The sequence below is a fragment of the Pristis pectinata genome, chromosome 25 (assembly GCF_009764475.1).
Source record: "Pristis pectinata isolate sPriPec2 chromosome 25, sPriPec2.1.pri, whole genome shotgun sequence".
Classification (NCBI taxonomy): Eukaryota; Metazoa; Chordata; class Chondrichthyes; order Rhinopristiformes; family Pristidae; genus Pristis; species Pristis pectinata.
In genome coordinates, this window is record NC_067429.1 from 3,100,167 (window position 1) to 3,115,035 (window position 14,869).

Below are 14,869 nucleotides of genomic sequence, written 5' to 3' on the forward strand. Positions count from 1 at the left end.
TGTCAATCTTGAACTGTCTCCCCCAAAGTGATGTTGAAACTTTCAGAACAGAGTTTGGGAGATTTTTGGCAGACAAGGGAAGTTAAAGGAACCAAGGCAGGTAAATAAAGTTAAGACGCAGATCAGCAGTGATTGAATTGAATGGTGGAACAGGCTTGAGGACTTTCTCTGTGCCTATGTTTCCACTTAATGAATTGCGCAGAGATGATCAAAATGTCAGCAGGGAACTCATGAGGTAAACTACACAGAGGTGATCTGAACAGCTCCCACCACCACCACCAGCTGATGTGATTGTTGACCCACCACTGTGATAATCCCAGATTCCTCAGACTATGAATGGGAAAAATGACCAGGTTGCTGTTGGATAATTATGCTGTCGGATACTGTAGAGCAGCAGCAAATGACAACAGGCTTACAGGTGTGAATGTCCTGTGTTTTCACCTAAGGGGATGTTCAATATTGTGTTCCTCATGACTAATCTCCCACCTGTCTGTGATTCCCTTCACAGCTGAATAGCCCACAGTTACTTCACACCTAGAGACCAGTTAGGTGTGATGTGCTTGGCAAAAACATCCAAGCTGAATTGACAGGAATGTGCACTGTGTCCTACAGCAGCACATCAGTGCCCTTGGGAGAGGTGGGGGTAAACTCTACCCACCCACCAATGCTGGATCACTCCTTGGTTAGTTCCACACGTTTGGAATTTTTTTTAGCATAATGCACTTCCATAGCACAGAAGCCCAACCATTCCCCTGCCTGTTCTTAGCCATTTTTCGTATGGGGAGCCATCAGCGCTCTTTGCCTCTCCAACTAACCCCCAGGGGTTGACTTATAGTGTGTAAAACAGTCTCTGGTCTTGTAACTTCCCAAAGTTCAAACAATGTCCAGCAGCTTCAGAAGAGGAGAAGCTTCCATGGGCAACAATGGCACTAATTTGTTACACCAGCCAATCTGGTTTCCTCTCCTGTCTCAAAGACGTGATTCTGTAAAGTATCCCATAGTGACAGCCGATGACAGAAAAATTAAAGGGGAGTTGAAAGAAATGTGGGAGAAGTGGATGCGGAGCAGGGAAATAAGGAGGGGGGGGGAAGGAACTGATGAGGTTAGTGAGTGCGAGCAGCTGGCAGCTGGAGATTAGGGAGCAGCAGGAGTGAGAATTAAGAGAGAAAGGAAGAGGGGATGGGCTAACAGGGAAGGAAGGAGTGAAGGGAGCTGAAAGGGACAGGGAACAAGGGACTGAAGAAAATGAGGGAGGCAGTGGGGGAAAGGGTCATGGGAAGGGAGGCTGAGGGAGGAGATCAGGGTGGGTGAGGAGGAGAGGTGAGGGAGGGGGTGTGAGGGAGAGTGAATGCAAGATTATGTCTCTGTGATGGTGAATGTGTGGTCAGAGTATGTCTGTGTGTACTTAGAGTGTGAGTGAGTGTGTGTGTGTGTGTGTGTGTGTGTGTGTGTGTGTGTTTGTCTGTGTATATTTGCCTGTGTGTGTGTACAGTGTGTGTGTGTGTACACACTAAATCTGGAGAGCAGAGCCTGATCTGCAAAGACTTTGGACCTCCTTGCCGTTGCACCATGACCTCACTCTATCGAGACCATATAGTGACTGATGTGCCACAGCTATCCCACATCAAAGGAAATCACACACAGGCACTCTCCACTCCTTAGTGGAAACAAGTCATCCTCAATCCAGACTAAGAAAACGTAGATGAAGAAGAAATACTGACCAAATCCGTATGTGGAACTAGGGGTCAACCGCAGGAGAAGTCATCACCCGAGTCCGGCTCAACTGCCTCCGCTCTGTGGTCAAGGAGCTGTTCCTTGAATCACCAAGTGGATTCCATCCATCTATAGGCACAGTGGACATGATCTTCACTGTGCAACAAATGCAAAGAACAGATCCAGACAACATTTTCTGAGCCCTTTGCTACACTGAGGAATTATGGATTACACAACTCAAATTCACCTTCAACTTGTGTTTGCTTCATGATGACATGCAAGTTGTCCACCTAACCAACTGGTCTACAACAGTCCCAATCTCAGTACAGACTACAGCCCCAGTCTCAATACAGACAACAGACCCTGTCTCAGCACAGACAGCAGCCCCAGTCTCAGTACAAACTACAGACCCAGTCTCAGTACAGACTGCAGAACCAGTCTCAGCACAGACAACAGCCCCAGTCTCAGTACAGACAACATTCAAGTCCGTGTCATTGCGGCCACACTTTTTCAATCTTTCTCACAGCATCTCACCCCCGACAAGCTTCCCACAGGTGTGGAGCCAAGAAGATACAGTTCAACCTGGTCACCTCCACACCAGAACCTGGCTCACCCCAACCTCAGCAGTCGTGGTGCTGGTGTGTGCAGGTGTTCAGGGGCCGGTCTCCAAGTCATCGTCAACCCATTCACCGAGGCCTATAATAGGATGGGCCTTACACTTAACATCAATGTCACCCAGGTCCTCAACTAACCCCACTCCACTGCCCTCCGCCCACAATATGGAACTGCTCTCCAACAGAAGCCTGGTGAGACCCATATCCTGGGAGCGAATTCTCACTGACAATGACGTTCACCAGTGCCTCCAGTGGGCCAGAATAGCCTTTAGCCATCGGAGGAAAACAGGTAACAAAGCTATGTCCTACCAGGCAGCAATGATCATGGCCCTCCTGTGTGCTTCTGAGACCTTGATAGCAGGCACTTCAAAGCACTGGACAGATACCAGCAATACTGGATTCACAAATTCTTCCAAATCCTCTGCAGAATAAGCAAACCAAAGTCACCTTCTTCTCCCAGACCAGCGACCCTAGCAATGAGGCCCTGGTTACACATACCATGTATTTCCGTGCTGTAAGACTCTATGACTCTATACAGCTCTATGAGGAAAGCCACATCACTCACATACCTGACACCCGACTCCTGAAACAGATACTTTGCTCCATGCTCCATCGCAGAGAGAAATTCCCAGAGGAAAGGATTCAAGGGTGTTCTCTAAACCTCCTTGAAAATGTACAACATCCCCACTGACTCCTGGGAACCTCTGGCTCATGACCGCTCAAAGGAAAGAAAGAACACTGGGGATGGCATTGAGAACCTCGAGACCATGCATCAGGAGCACTCAGAGGCCCTGCTGAAGTGACAGTAGGGGAAGATCACATTGCAAATGACCCACCTGCCTCCCCCGTCAGTCAACCCCTGCCCCACCTGTGCAAGCATCACAGGTCTCACATTGCCCTCATCAGTCAAGTTTGAGCCCAGAGTGAAAGCAGGTCACCCCTCATTCCGGGGGACTGCTGAAGAGAAAGAGGAGTGGTTTCCAATGGCTGTTAGCCATGGTTCTTGAACCAACTGGCTTAAACCTAATCACTACAGTTTAACAACACAATGTCCACTTTGATCACTTTAGACTAAAATGGAGTTTGTTTTTTTTTGTTCTAATTATGTTCTTTCTTGTAAAAATTGTGCATAAGTTATGTTTAATCTTGTGACTGCTCCCTATATGTTGCTATGTGCCTGTGATGCTGCTGCAAGTAAGTTTTCCATTGCACCTGTGCACACATGGACTTATGCAGATGACAATAAACTCAACGTTGAATTTTGACATTGGATTGAAAGTGAAGGAGCTAGAGGCAGCAGCAGAAATGTATTTTTTCACCGAGTGAGTGTGCAGGATTTGGAAAGCGCCACATTAGTGGAAGGTGGAAGCAGATACAATCATCCGCTGAAGAGGGACTAAACAGAAAATTGAAGGAAAATATCTACAGACCAAGTAAACAGGAATGACAGGATGACTCAATGACTTGAAGCAGATGTCTGAAGTTTATTGGTCTCTTCCTGTGCTGCGTCATTCTACAATTCCATGAATCCCTTCTCCAGTACTCCTGGCTGAGTTAGTGGACTGATTGCACATGTCCCTCACGGGGACAGCTGCAACCACCGGGTGGCTCAGACAACACAGAGATATAGAACATAGAACATTACAGCACCATACAGGCCCTTCGGCCCACAATGTTGTGCCGACATTTTATCCTGCTCTAAGATCTATCTAACCCGTCCCTCCCACATAGCCCCCTATTTCTCTATCACTCACGTTTTGACTATTCCTCATATTAAAAAGCCTCTTTCTTCCTGTTTCCTGCTCCCGATTCACCTTCTACCTGGCAGCACTGTGCTTCCCAATTACCTCTTGTTTCAAGTCATTAACACCCTATTGACAGGAGCCTTCAGCATGGCCATTTATCCTGTCACAGCTGTTTAATGAAAGATATGGCACCTCAGCCTTATTCATCCAGAGTTCCTTCCTCTCCCGGAAGTCTGACTTAGCTCATGTCTCCATCAGCTGGCTTTTATCTAACCCACAGGCTGACTCCAAATTTTCAACAGTGCAGATGTACCCCAGCCAGTGCAGGCTGCTATTCAGAGAGCAAATTGGACAGAGCTGAACTATCAGTTTATCTGTAACAGCGAGGGGTGCGGAGTGTGTCTGATTGTTACAGTGAAGGATGTGGGGTGTTTAAGTGTGTAACAGTGAGGGTGTGGGGTGTACTGCTGATACAGTGAGGGGTGTGGAGTGTATCAGGATGTTACAGTGAGGGGTGTGGGGTGTATCAAGGTGTTACAGTGAGGGGTGTAGGGTGTATCAGGGTGTTACAGTGAGGGGTGTGGGGTGTATCAGAGTGTTATGGTGAGGGGTGTGGGGTGTATCAGGGTGTTACAGTGAGGGGTGTGGGGTGTATCAGTGTTACAGTGAGGGGTGTGGGGTGTATCAGAGTGTACAGAGGATATTCTTTGATAATTGTGGTGAAATCTGCTTACTTCACATGTGTTTATCCATCTTTCCCAGCTGTGCCCATTGGTGCTGACATTGAGCTTCATTATTCAGTGTTTTGAACTCATTTGCCTCGAGGGTCACTGCCCATTGTCAGTTGAATCTGGTGTTCTGAGCCTGGTGTTGCCTGTTGTGCTTGGTTTATTTTGTGGTGGTATTATTGCATCCTCCAACATCCCTACCCAGCTCTCATCAGTAGCCGAATGCTCACTCATCTTGCAATACTTCCCGGCAATTTTCAAAACCCTCACGAGTTCTCGATCTCCTTTTTCTTAACCTATCAATAAAACGGCCCTACTTCCACTAAACCGTTGAAAGAAAATGCACAGAAGATACATTTCCTTTTTTCAAATGGCTGTTGTGAAATTTGTCCAGCGTTGTTTTTCTTGGTGTATCAGACATCAATATTTAATTGCTGGTTGAATGATAATTGTTGGTCAGGGAATGTGGTAGAATATCTCCAATCCACATTGAAAGAGAACTGTGGAATATTTTACATCCAATTTAGAGAACTGTGGTATAATTGTTCATCCCAGGACAGCTTCTGGCATTGTTACATTCTCTCAGTGATGTCCTTGATGTGTCAGCTTGGGGCATGATCTTGTTCCTGGACGGTGAATTGAACACATTCATTGGCAAGGGTGAGACCTTCTGAGTCATGACTATTGCTCAATTGACAGAGTGATGAGATGGTGCTGCTCTGAAGGGTTGGAGGTGAGAGAGAGTCAAAAGGCCATGAAAGACCTTGGAGGAGCTCTTAACTGAATACTAGTGCAAAATGTTGAGGAATTTTACACAAATCCATTAACCAGAAGATATTAAGCCCCCAGTTCCACAACATCAGTACTGCACCTTCCCGTTTCTGATCTATTGACAGGCTTCCCAACATGGAGGCCTTTGATCTTTTGTGCAGTTTCTAATTGAAATGTCGGCTGTTCACTGTTCATTACTGTCTAACTCACTGTGATCTAATGCCGTCCACGAGCCAGCCATCTCAGTGACTCCAGAAGTATTTCCAACTGAATTTTTTGTTTCATTTACAAATGGACATGAGGAGACACAGAAACAAGATAATATTAATGATAAGCATTGTTTGAACTGTCCATTCCCTCAATAACTCAGTGGGGTTGATCTTGATGTTGTGCACCACTGTGACACAGAGTGTGTTGGGAGTCCTCTGTGCAACTCTGCACATTTTTATTTCCATAAGTGATTGGGTAAAGGACTGTTCTTATTAATGCCTGTGCACAGTCAGGCTCTACCCCAATAAGTACAGTGGGGCATGCTTTGACACCCAGCTCCAAAAGCCTAATAAGGTTAATGTTCAATTCTTGAGTCTAGCTGTTCACTGGATATTGCCAGAACAAGCAGTGCAGTTGTTTCAATTAGCATCAGGGTTCCTAGGCTAGCAAGAGTTAAAGTCACACAAAATGCTGGAGAAATTCAGCTGGTTAGGCAGCACCTAGGAAAGAAATAGACAATTGACCTTTCATCGGGACTCAAAGAAAATGCACAGAAGATACAATTCCTTTTCTTTTAAATGTCTATTGTGATATTTGTTCAGGGTTGTTTTGCCCGGGGTTATCATACCAGTCCAGGTGAAAGGTCTCGACCCGAAATGTCAGCTCTCTATTTCCCTCCTGGATGATGCCTGACCCGCTGAGCTTCTCCAGCGCTTTGTGTGTTGCTCCCGATTCCAGCATCTGCAGTCTCTTTTGTCTCTAGAGTTCAAATCAGCCTGGAACCTCATTTCTGATCACTACCCAGTGATCCCAGTTTGGGACTTGTGGAGCTTAGGTAACAACTGGTGGGTCACTTTACTTCAGTGCTGCTGCACTACCAGAGCTGCTGCTTCACAGATGTAGGGTAGTGGTGTTGCTATCAATAGCCTGGAACAAATCCCACCAAGGCAGTTCAAGAATTTAAGTGCAGTTGATAAAACAAAATGCAGTAAAGCTGGCTACAGTGATAGCTGGTTGTGGCATAGAAATTCCATCCCTAAGGCAGAAGACTGTGTAATGAAGGAAACACTGCAGCCAGTTTCTGTACAGGAAGCTCCTACAAGCAGTAATGTGACTACAGCTAGTATTATTTTATTTTAAAAGTATACTTTATTCATAACATGTACAGTAAACACAAACGGGATATGTCTTTCTCGACATTACTGCGCCATCAATTTGACACATCTTTGATGACATGATATTGCTCTGTTTCTACTGAGAAATTTTAGCCCAGTTTTTTTTGTTTTTTTTTCTTTTTTTTGTTGTTTGTTTTGTTTTGCAATTTTTCTGTTTAGTTTAGTTTATATTGTTTATAATTTTTCTTATTGATTTGGGTTTTTTCTTTTTTTTAATATAATAAATCTTTTTCTTTCCTTTCTTTTATATTATATTCATTTACTAAGAGATCATTAGATCTACAGATTTTTTTATATTTTATTGTTCTTTATGATTATCTATGCCATGATTGTTATCCTGATCTCTTTGAATTACATGTATAAATATTGATGTTATATATCAATCTGTACTAATTTGAAAACTAATAAAAAGATTGAAAAAGAAAGACAATTTGACACATCTCCTACAGTGGGCAGGGACGGTAGTGTAGCAGTTAGCATAACGCTATTACAGCGCCAGCGACCCGGGTCCAATTCCAGCCACTGTCCTGTAAGGAGTTTGTACGTTCTCCCCGTGTCTGCGTGGGTTTCCTCCGGGTGCTCCGGTTTCCTCCCACATTCCAAAGACGTACAGGTTAGGAAGTTGTGGGAATGCTATGTTGGCGCCAGAAGCGTGGCGACACTTGCGGGCTGCCCCCAGAACACTCTACGGAAAAAAGGTGCATTTCACTGCATGTTTTGATGTACATGTGACTAATGAAGATATCTTATCTTATCTTATCAGTGCATCAAAGCCACTCCTATTTCCTCTTTAAACAATGCAGCTGCGAAGTGTTTGAGAGGATGTGAGAGGACCCAGCCCTCAGTGTTCAGTGGTGGCAGGACCCAAGACTGCAGTCCTTCCCCACAGAGACTTTGTGGTGATTGCACTGAACTTCAGTGTGTCCCTCAGCATGGACTCCTGCACCCTGGAATGTGCCAGCTGGCAGAATTCCCTGACAGACATCTCCTTACACTGGAAGAGCAACAAGTTTCTGGGCTAAACAGCGTGTGCCTTTCACCGAGTTGACGACCTTCCAGAAGCAGTTGATGTCTTTCTCTGCGTGTGTCCCTTGGACCAGCCCCTAGGTCAATGTACTTTATAGATGGTTAAAGGATAATCACCGTGCAGGACTCTGTAGTAGAGACGGGGACATGAATCTCCCCTCTCCTCTTCACAATAGTGCTGTTTTATATGGTATGTTTTATACCCCCTGAGAAGGGCAGTAAGGGGCTTGGTTTAACATCTCATTCCAAGATCCAACATCTTTGACAGCATACCCACAATACTACCCTGAAGTACTAATCTAGATTTTTGAACCAGAAGCAAGAAAAGGTAATCCACAGCTCACACAGTCGGTAGGGTTTTAGTGATCCAAGGACACGTAGGGCTCAAGGGGCAAGGTCCAGCAGCAAGGGAGAGAATTTGAAATATTGGGTACTGGACTCAAGCCCAGTGCAGGTCAGGAAGGATTTAATGGTGAGTGGTGCAGGCGAGGTGGTGAGCAGAGCTTGGGGTGGGTTGAGGGAGGAGAGCAACAAGAGATCCCTGGGGTAGTCATGGCTGGCAGGAAACAAAGGTATGGCTGAGGATTTCATAAGGTGGCTGAGGTGGGAAGTGATACAAAGGAACAATTAGGTAGATATTTATGTTAATAAGAAATCATGATGAATAGGACAGTAGGCGATTTAGCTCGTCAAGCCTGCTTCACCATTCAACAAAATGACTCTGACGCAAATTTCCTGTCCTATCTTCATATCACTTGATTCCCCTAACCTCCAGAAATGTATCAGTCTCAGTTTTGAATGACTGAGCCTACACAGTCCTTCGAGGAAATCAACCTAAAGGTTCACCACCCTCTGGTTAAAAAAATTCAGGGTGTGGGGCTGGACACATGAGTAGTGGGGTGAGGGTGGGGGTGGAATGGGGTGCTCAAGCCAACAGTCCTCTCCTCAAGCCAAGACACTGAAGACTGACTAGTAACCAAGCAGCCAATTTCCCAAAACCATATTCTGAGGCTGGTGAACTCTGCTCAGGCAGGGGAGTAATGTGACTGAAACCAGGGTCTAGAATTGCAAGTCCACACTGCCTCCTCTGGGCTGGAGGTTCACTGTTTCCCCCACGTTGGTGAAGGCCAGCAGATCAAGGTTAAACACCTTGTTCTAAAACAGGAGTTCAAACTTTCCATAGTTCAGTCAGGAGTTCTTGAACCAACCGGCAAAACCCTAATCACTACAGTTTAACAACAATCTGATCACTTTGCACTAAAATTGGACTCTTTGTGTTCTAATTGTGTTCTTTCTTGTAAAACTTGCGTTATGTTCAATGTATATTTTTCTGTGAATGCTGCTTATCTGATGCTCTGTGCCTGTGATGCTGCTGCAAGTAAGTTTTTCATTGCACCTGTGCACACATGGACTTGTGCATGTGACAATGAACTCAAATTATACTTATAGACTTATCACCATTTAAAACCTGCTGCACATTATTGAGTTCCCCTGAATGCAACCAGTGCCAGTCTAGGCTGGTGATCTTTCCTTAGAACAAACATAGAACATAGAACATTACAGCACAATACAGGCCCTTCAGTCCACTATGTTGTTCCAACATTTTATCATGCTCTAAGATGTATCTAACCCTTCCCTCCTACATGGCCCTCCATTTTTCTAACATTCATGTGCCTATCTGAGTCTCTTAAATGTCCCTAATGTATCTGCCTCCACCACCTCTGCCAGTAGTGCGTTCCATACACCAACCACTCTCTGTGTAAAAAACTTACCTCTGACATCCCCCCTATACCTTCCTCCAATCATCTTAAAATTATGCCCCCTCGTGTTAGCCATTTTCACCCTGGGAAAAGATCTCTGACTGTCCACTCGATCTATGCCTTTTATCATCTTGAACACCTCTATCAAGTCACCTCTCATCCTCCTTCTCTCCAAAGAGAAAAGCCCGAACTCGCTCAACCTATCCTCATAAGAGATGCTCTCCAATCCAGGCAACATCCTGGTAAATCTCCTCTGCACCCTCTCTAAAGCTTCCACATCCTTCCTATAATGAGGTGACCAGAACTGAACACAGTACTCCAAGTGTGGTCCAACCAGAGTTCTATAGAGCTGCAACACTACCTTGCGGCTCATGAACTCAATACCCCAACTAATGAAGGCCAACACACCATATGCCTTCTTAACAACCCTATCAACCTACGCGGCAACCTCGAGGGATCCATGGATGTGGACCCCAAGATCCCTTTGTTCCTCCACACTGCTAAGAGTCCTGCCATTAACCTTGTATTCGGCCTTCAAATTTGATCTTCCAAAGTGTATCACTTCACACTTTTCTGGTTTGAACTCCATCTGCCACTTCTCAGCCCAGCTCTGCATCCTATCAATCTCCTGTTGTAACCTACAGCAATCTTCTACACTATCCACAACACCACCAACCTTCGTGTCATCTGCAAACTTACTAACCCACCCTTCCACATCCTCATCCAAGTCATTTATAAAAATCACAAAGAACAGGAGTCCCAGAACAGAGCCCTGCAGAACACCACTGATCACTGACCTCCAGGCAGAATACACTCCATCTACAACCACCCTCTGTCTTCTATGGGTGAACCAATTCTGAATCCACATAGCCAAGTTCCCCTGGATCCCATGCCTCCTGATTTTAAGAATGAGCCTTCCATGAGGAACCTTATCAAATGCCTTACTAAAATCCACATACACCACATCCACTGCTTTACCTTCATCAATGTGCTCTGTCACACCCTCAAAGAATTCAATCAGGCTCGTGAGGCACAACCTGTCCCTCACAAAGCTATAATGACTGTCCCTAATCAGCCTATGCTTCTCTAAATGCTCATAAATCCTGCCTCTAAGAATCTTCTCCAGTAATTTGCCCACCACTGAAGTAAGACTCACTGGTCTGTAATTTCCAGCCTTATCCCTACTCCCTTTCTTAAACAAAGGAACAATAGTTGCCATCCTCCAATCATCTGGCACTACTCCTGTGGCCAGTGCAACGCAAAGTTCATTGCCAAAGGTGCAGCAATCTCTTCCCTCACTTCCCGTAATAACCTTGGATATATCCCGTCTGGCCCCAGTGATTTATCTATCCTAATGTTTTTCAAAAATTCCAGCACATCCTCTTTCTTCACATCAACATGCTCTAGCGTATCAGCCTGTTGTGCGCCATCCTCACAAACGTCAAGTTCTCTCTCACTGGTGAATACTGAAGCAAAGTATTCATTAAGGACCTCGCCTACCTCTTCTGACTCCAGGCTCATGTTTCCTCTTTAACCCCTGATCAGTCCTACCCTCATTCTAGTCATCCTCCTATTCTTCACCCACGTGTAGAATGCCTTGGGGTTTTCCTTAATCCTACTCACCAAGGTCTTCTCATGCCCCCTTCTAGCTCTTCTCAGTCCATTCTTCAGCTCCTTCCTGACTACCTTGTAACTCTCCAAATCCCTGTCTGATCCTTGCTTTCTAAACCTTAGGTAAGGTTCTTTCTTCCTCTTGGCAAGATATTCTATGCCTCTTGTCAAGCACGGTTCATTCGCTCTACCATCCTTACCCTGCCTCACTGGGACAAACCTATCCAGAACCCCATGCAAGAACTCCCCAGACAACCTCCATATTTCCATTGTGCACTTCCCCAAGAACATCTGTTCCCAATTTACACTCCCATGTGTGCATGTAGGCCTCAATACCTCCTACACCAGTGTCAGATGTTGTCTAATAATGGTCCTGGAGACATGTTGGAAATATAAAGGTAGGGGTCAGGGATGAAGGGATTTACAATATTGCAAATCGACTGCACACGTACTTTACTAGAAAATGGGTCAACAAGCCAACAACACAATGGTTTCCGTGTGGAGAACAGAGCTCCCACTGATATCTATGTCAACTTGCTCTATCTGGGAGAAATTACCTGATTAAGTACCTCTTTTTGTAGTCCTCAACAACCACAACAAGAAGGTTGGCACTTTTACAACTTCATGCTGAATTGGCAGACTACACAGCCCAGAGGGATTCACGCTTTAAATTTCAAGGGTTTGCATGCAGTAAGTGTCTGAGACATGCCTTAATCCCTGAATTACAATAGCATTAGTACAGGTGTTTGATCTTTTCTTCAGCAGTCAGTTTTGCATGAGAGTGACTCTTGCTTGAATGACACCGACAGCATTTCCTGCTGCTGTACTCAAACTGCTTCTGATGCAGGCAGCTCTGTAGGCTGTTGGCTTTTGGTTCACAGGGTTCGGTCTTCATCTCTCCCTGAGTCAGGATATTGAGTGCAGATGGATTTCCCTTCCAAAATAACCTAAACTAACACCACACAACAGCCCAACAAGTCTCCGACCCCAGATCTGGGTCATCAACAGGCCTGTCCCCATGTCTGTGTGGGTTTCCTCCGGGTGCAACGGTTTCCTCCCACATTCCAAAACAAAAGACGTACGGGTTAGGAAGTTGCAGGCGTGCTACATTGGCGCCGGAAGCGTGGCGACACTTGCAGTCTGCCCCCAGAACAGTCGACGCAAAAAAAATGCATTTCACTGTATATTTCGATGTACATGTGACTCATAAAGATATCCTATCCTATCCTAATTTTATTTGATTCCATCCCTGCCACTGAAATGCTCATCATTTCTTTACCTCTGGATCTGGCTATTCCACATATATCTGGCTGGTCTTCCTCAATCCACTTCCTATAAACTTGACCATCCAAAACTCTGCTGGTTGTGTCCTATATCTAAACACCAAAGCCTGTTATTCATGGAGATACAAGAGACTGAAGATGCTGGAATCTGGAGCAAAAATTATACTGCTGGGGGAATGCAATGGGTCAAGCAACAACTGTGGAGGCAAAGGGAGGGTCGCCATTTCGAGTCGAGACTGATGCAGGGTCTCAACCCAAAACATCGACCATTCCTTTGCCTCTACAGGTGCTGCTTGACCCACTGAGCTCTTCCAGCACTTTATGTTTCGCTCCTATTATTCAGCTAAATTTCAGAATCTGGGAATCAAAGTTATCAAAATTATCAAAGTCGAGTTTATTGTCATCTGCACAAGTCCATGTGTGCACAGGTGCAATGAAAAACTTACTTGCAGCAGCATCACAGGCACAGAGCATCATAAAAGCAACATTCACAAGAAAAACATAAATTAAATATAAATTATACACAATTTTTACAAGAAAGAACACAATTAGAACCAAAAAAAAACAAAGTTCATTTTAGTGTAAAGTGATCGAAGTGAACGCAGTGTTGCTGAACTGTAGGGATTAGGGTTTTGCTGGTTGGTTCAAGAACTGAATGGTTGAAGGGAAGTAGCTGTTCTTGAACCTGGTGCTGTGGAACTTCAGGCTTCTGTGCCTCCTGCCCGATGGGAGCTGTGAGAAGATGGCACGACGCGGATGCTAGGGATCTTTGATGATGGATGTTGCCTTCTTGAAGCAGTTCCTCCTGTAGATACGACCAGTGGAGGGAGAGATGTACCAGTGATGTATTAGACAGAGTCCACTGGTCTCTGCAGCTTCTCAATCCATAGCTGCTTTTGAATCAGAATGTTTATTATCACTGTTAAATTAAAATTACGATAAGTTACAAAAATAAATAAATAGTGCAAGAGAGGAATAATGAGGCAGTGTTCATGGGTTCATGGGTTGTTCAGAAATCTGATGAAAGAGGGGAAGAAGCTGTTCCTAAAATGTTGAGTGTGGGTCTTCAGGCTCCTGTACCTCCTCCCCAATGGTAGTAATGTGAACAGGGCATGTCTCAGGTGGTGAGGGTCCTTAGTGATGGATGCCGCCTTCTTGAGGCACCGCCTCTTGAAGATGTCCTCGATGGCAGGGAGGGTTGTGTCCATGACGGAACTGGCTGAGTCTACAACACTCTGAGGCCTCTTGTGATCCTGCGAATCGGAACCTCCATACCAGGCTGTGATGCAACCAGCCAGAATGCTCTCCACTGTACATCTGTAGAGATTTGCAAGAGTCTTTAGTGATATACCAAATCTCCTGAAACTCCTAATGAAGTAGAGCCGCTGATGTGCCTTACTCTTGAGAAGGTGGAGGTGAGTTGCGTTCTCAAACTGCTGCAGTCCAGGTGATGAAGGTGCTCCCACAGTGTTGTTGGGAGGGAGTTCCAGGATTTAGACCCAGCCACAATAAAGGACTGGCAGTATATACCCAGGCAGAATGGTATGTTGCTTACAGGGCAACATGCAGCTGATGGTATTCCCAATTCCCTTTGTCCATCTTGGTGGTAGAGGTCTCAGGTTTCTGAGGTGTAGTTGTAGTACCTTAGATGAGTAACTACTGTGCAGTTTGTTTACACTGCAGCCACTGCGCAGGCGGTGAAGGAATGGATGTTTAGGGTACTTTATATGGTATCATTCAAACCCTGTTCATCTATCAGCTCTTTGTTTCCTGAAGCTTCACTGGCTTCCAGTTACAATGAACATCTTGAATACAAAGTTCCCATTATCACATTCAATTCCTTCACTGTTCCTTAACATTCACCAACCCTGCATTCTGATGAATAGTCATCAGCTGGAAATATTAATTTTCTTTCTGTCCCTGCAGCTGGTGCCTGACCTGCTGGTACTTACAGCATTTTCTGACCTTATATCACTTAGTAAATCAATTCTGCTCCTGTTCCAAGACCTTGGCACCCTTCCCAACTGTGGTGCAAATCAAAAACCATTTTTAGGTAGATCTGAAATTTGAACCCATCTGTTCCCTACTGAACCAGTCCACACATATAGTTCCCCTCCCCATCACCATTGAAATGTGACTTGAGGAAGATGTTCCCTGAAGGCTTGAATCCTGGTAAGAAAGCTGAGATGGCCTTTTGAGATTGTGGGGGCTATAAATACGTTTCACTGTAAAG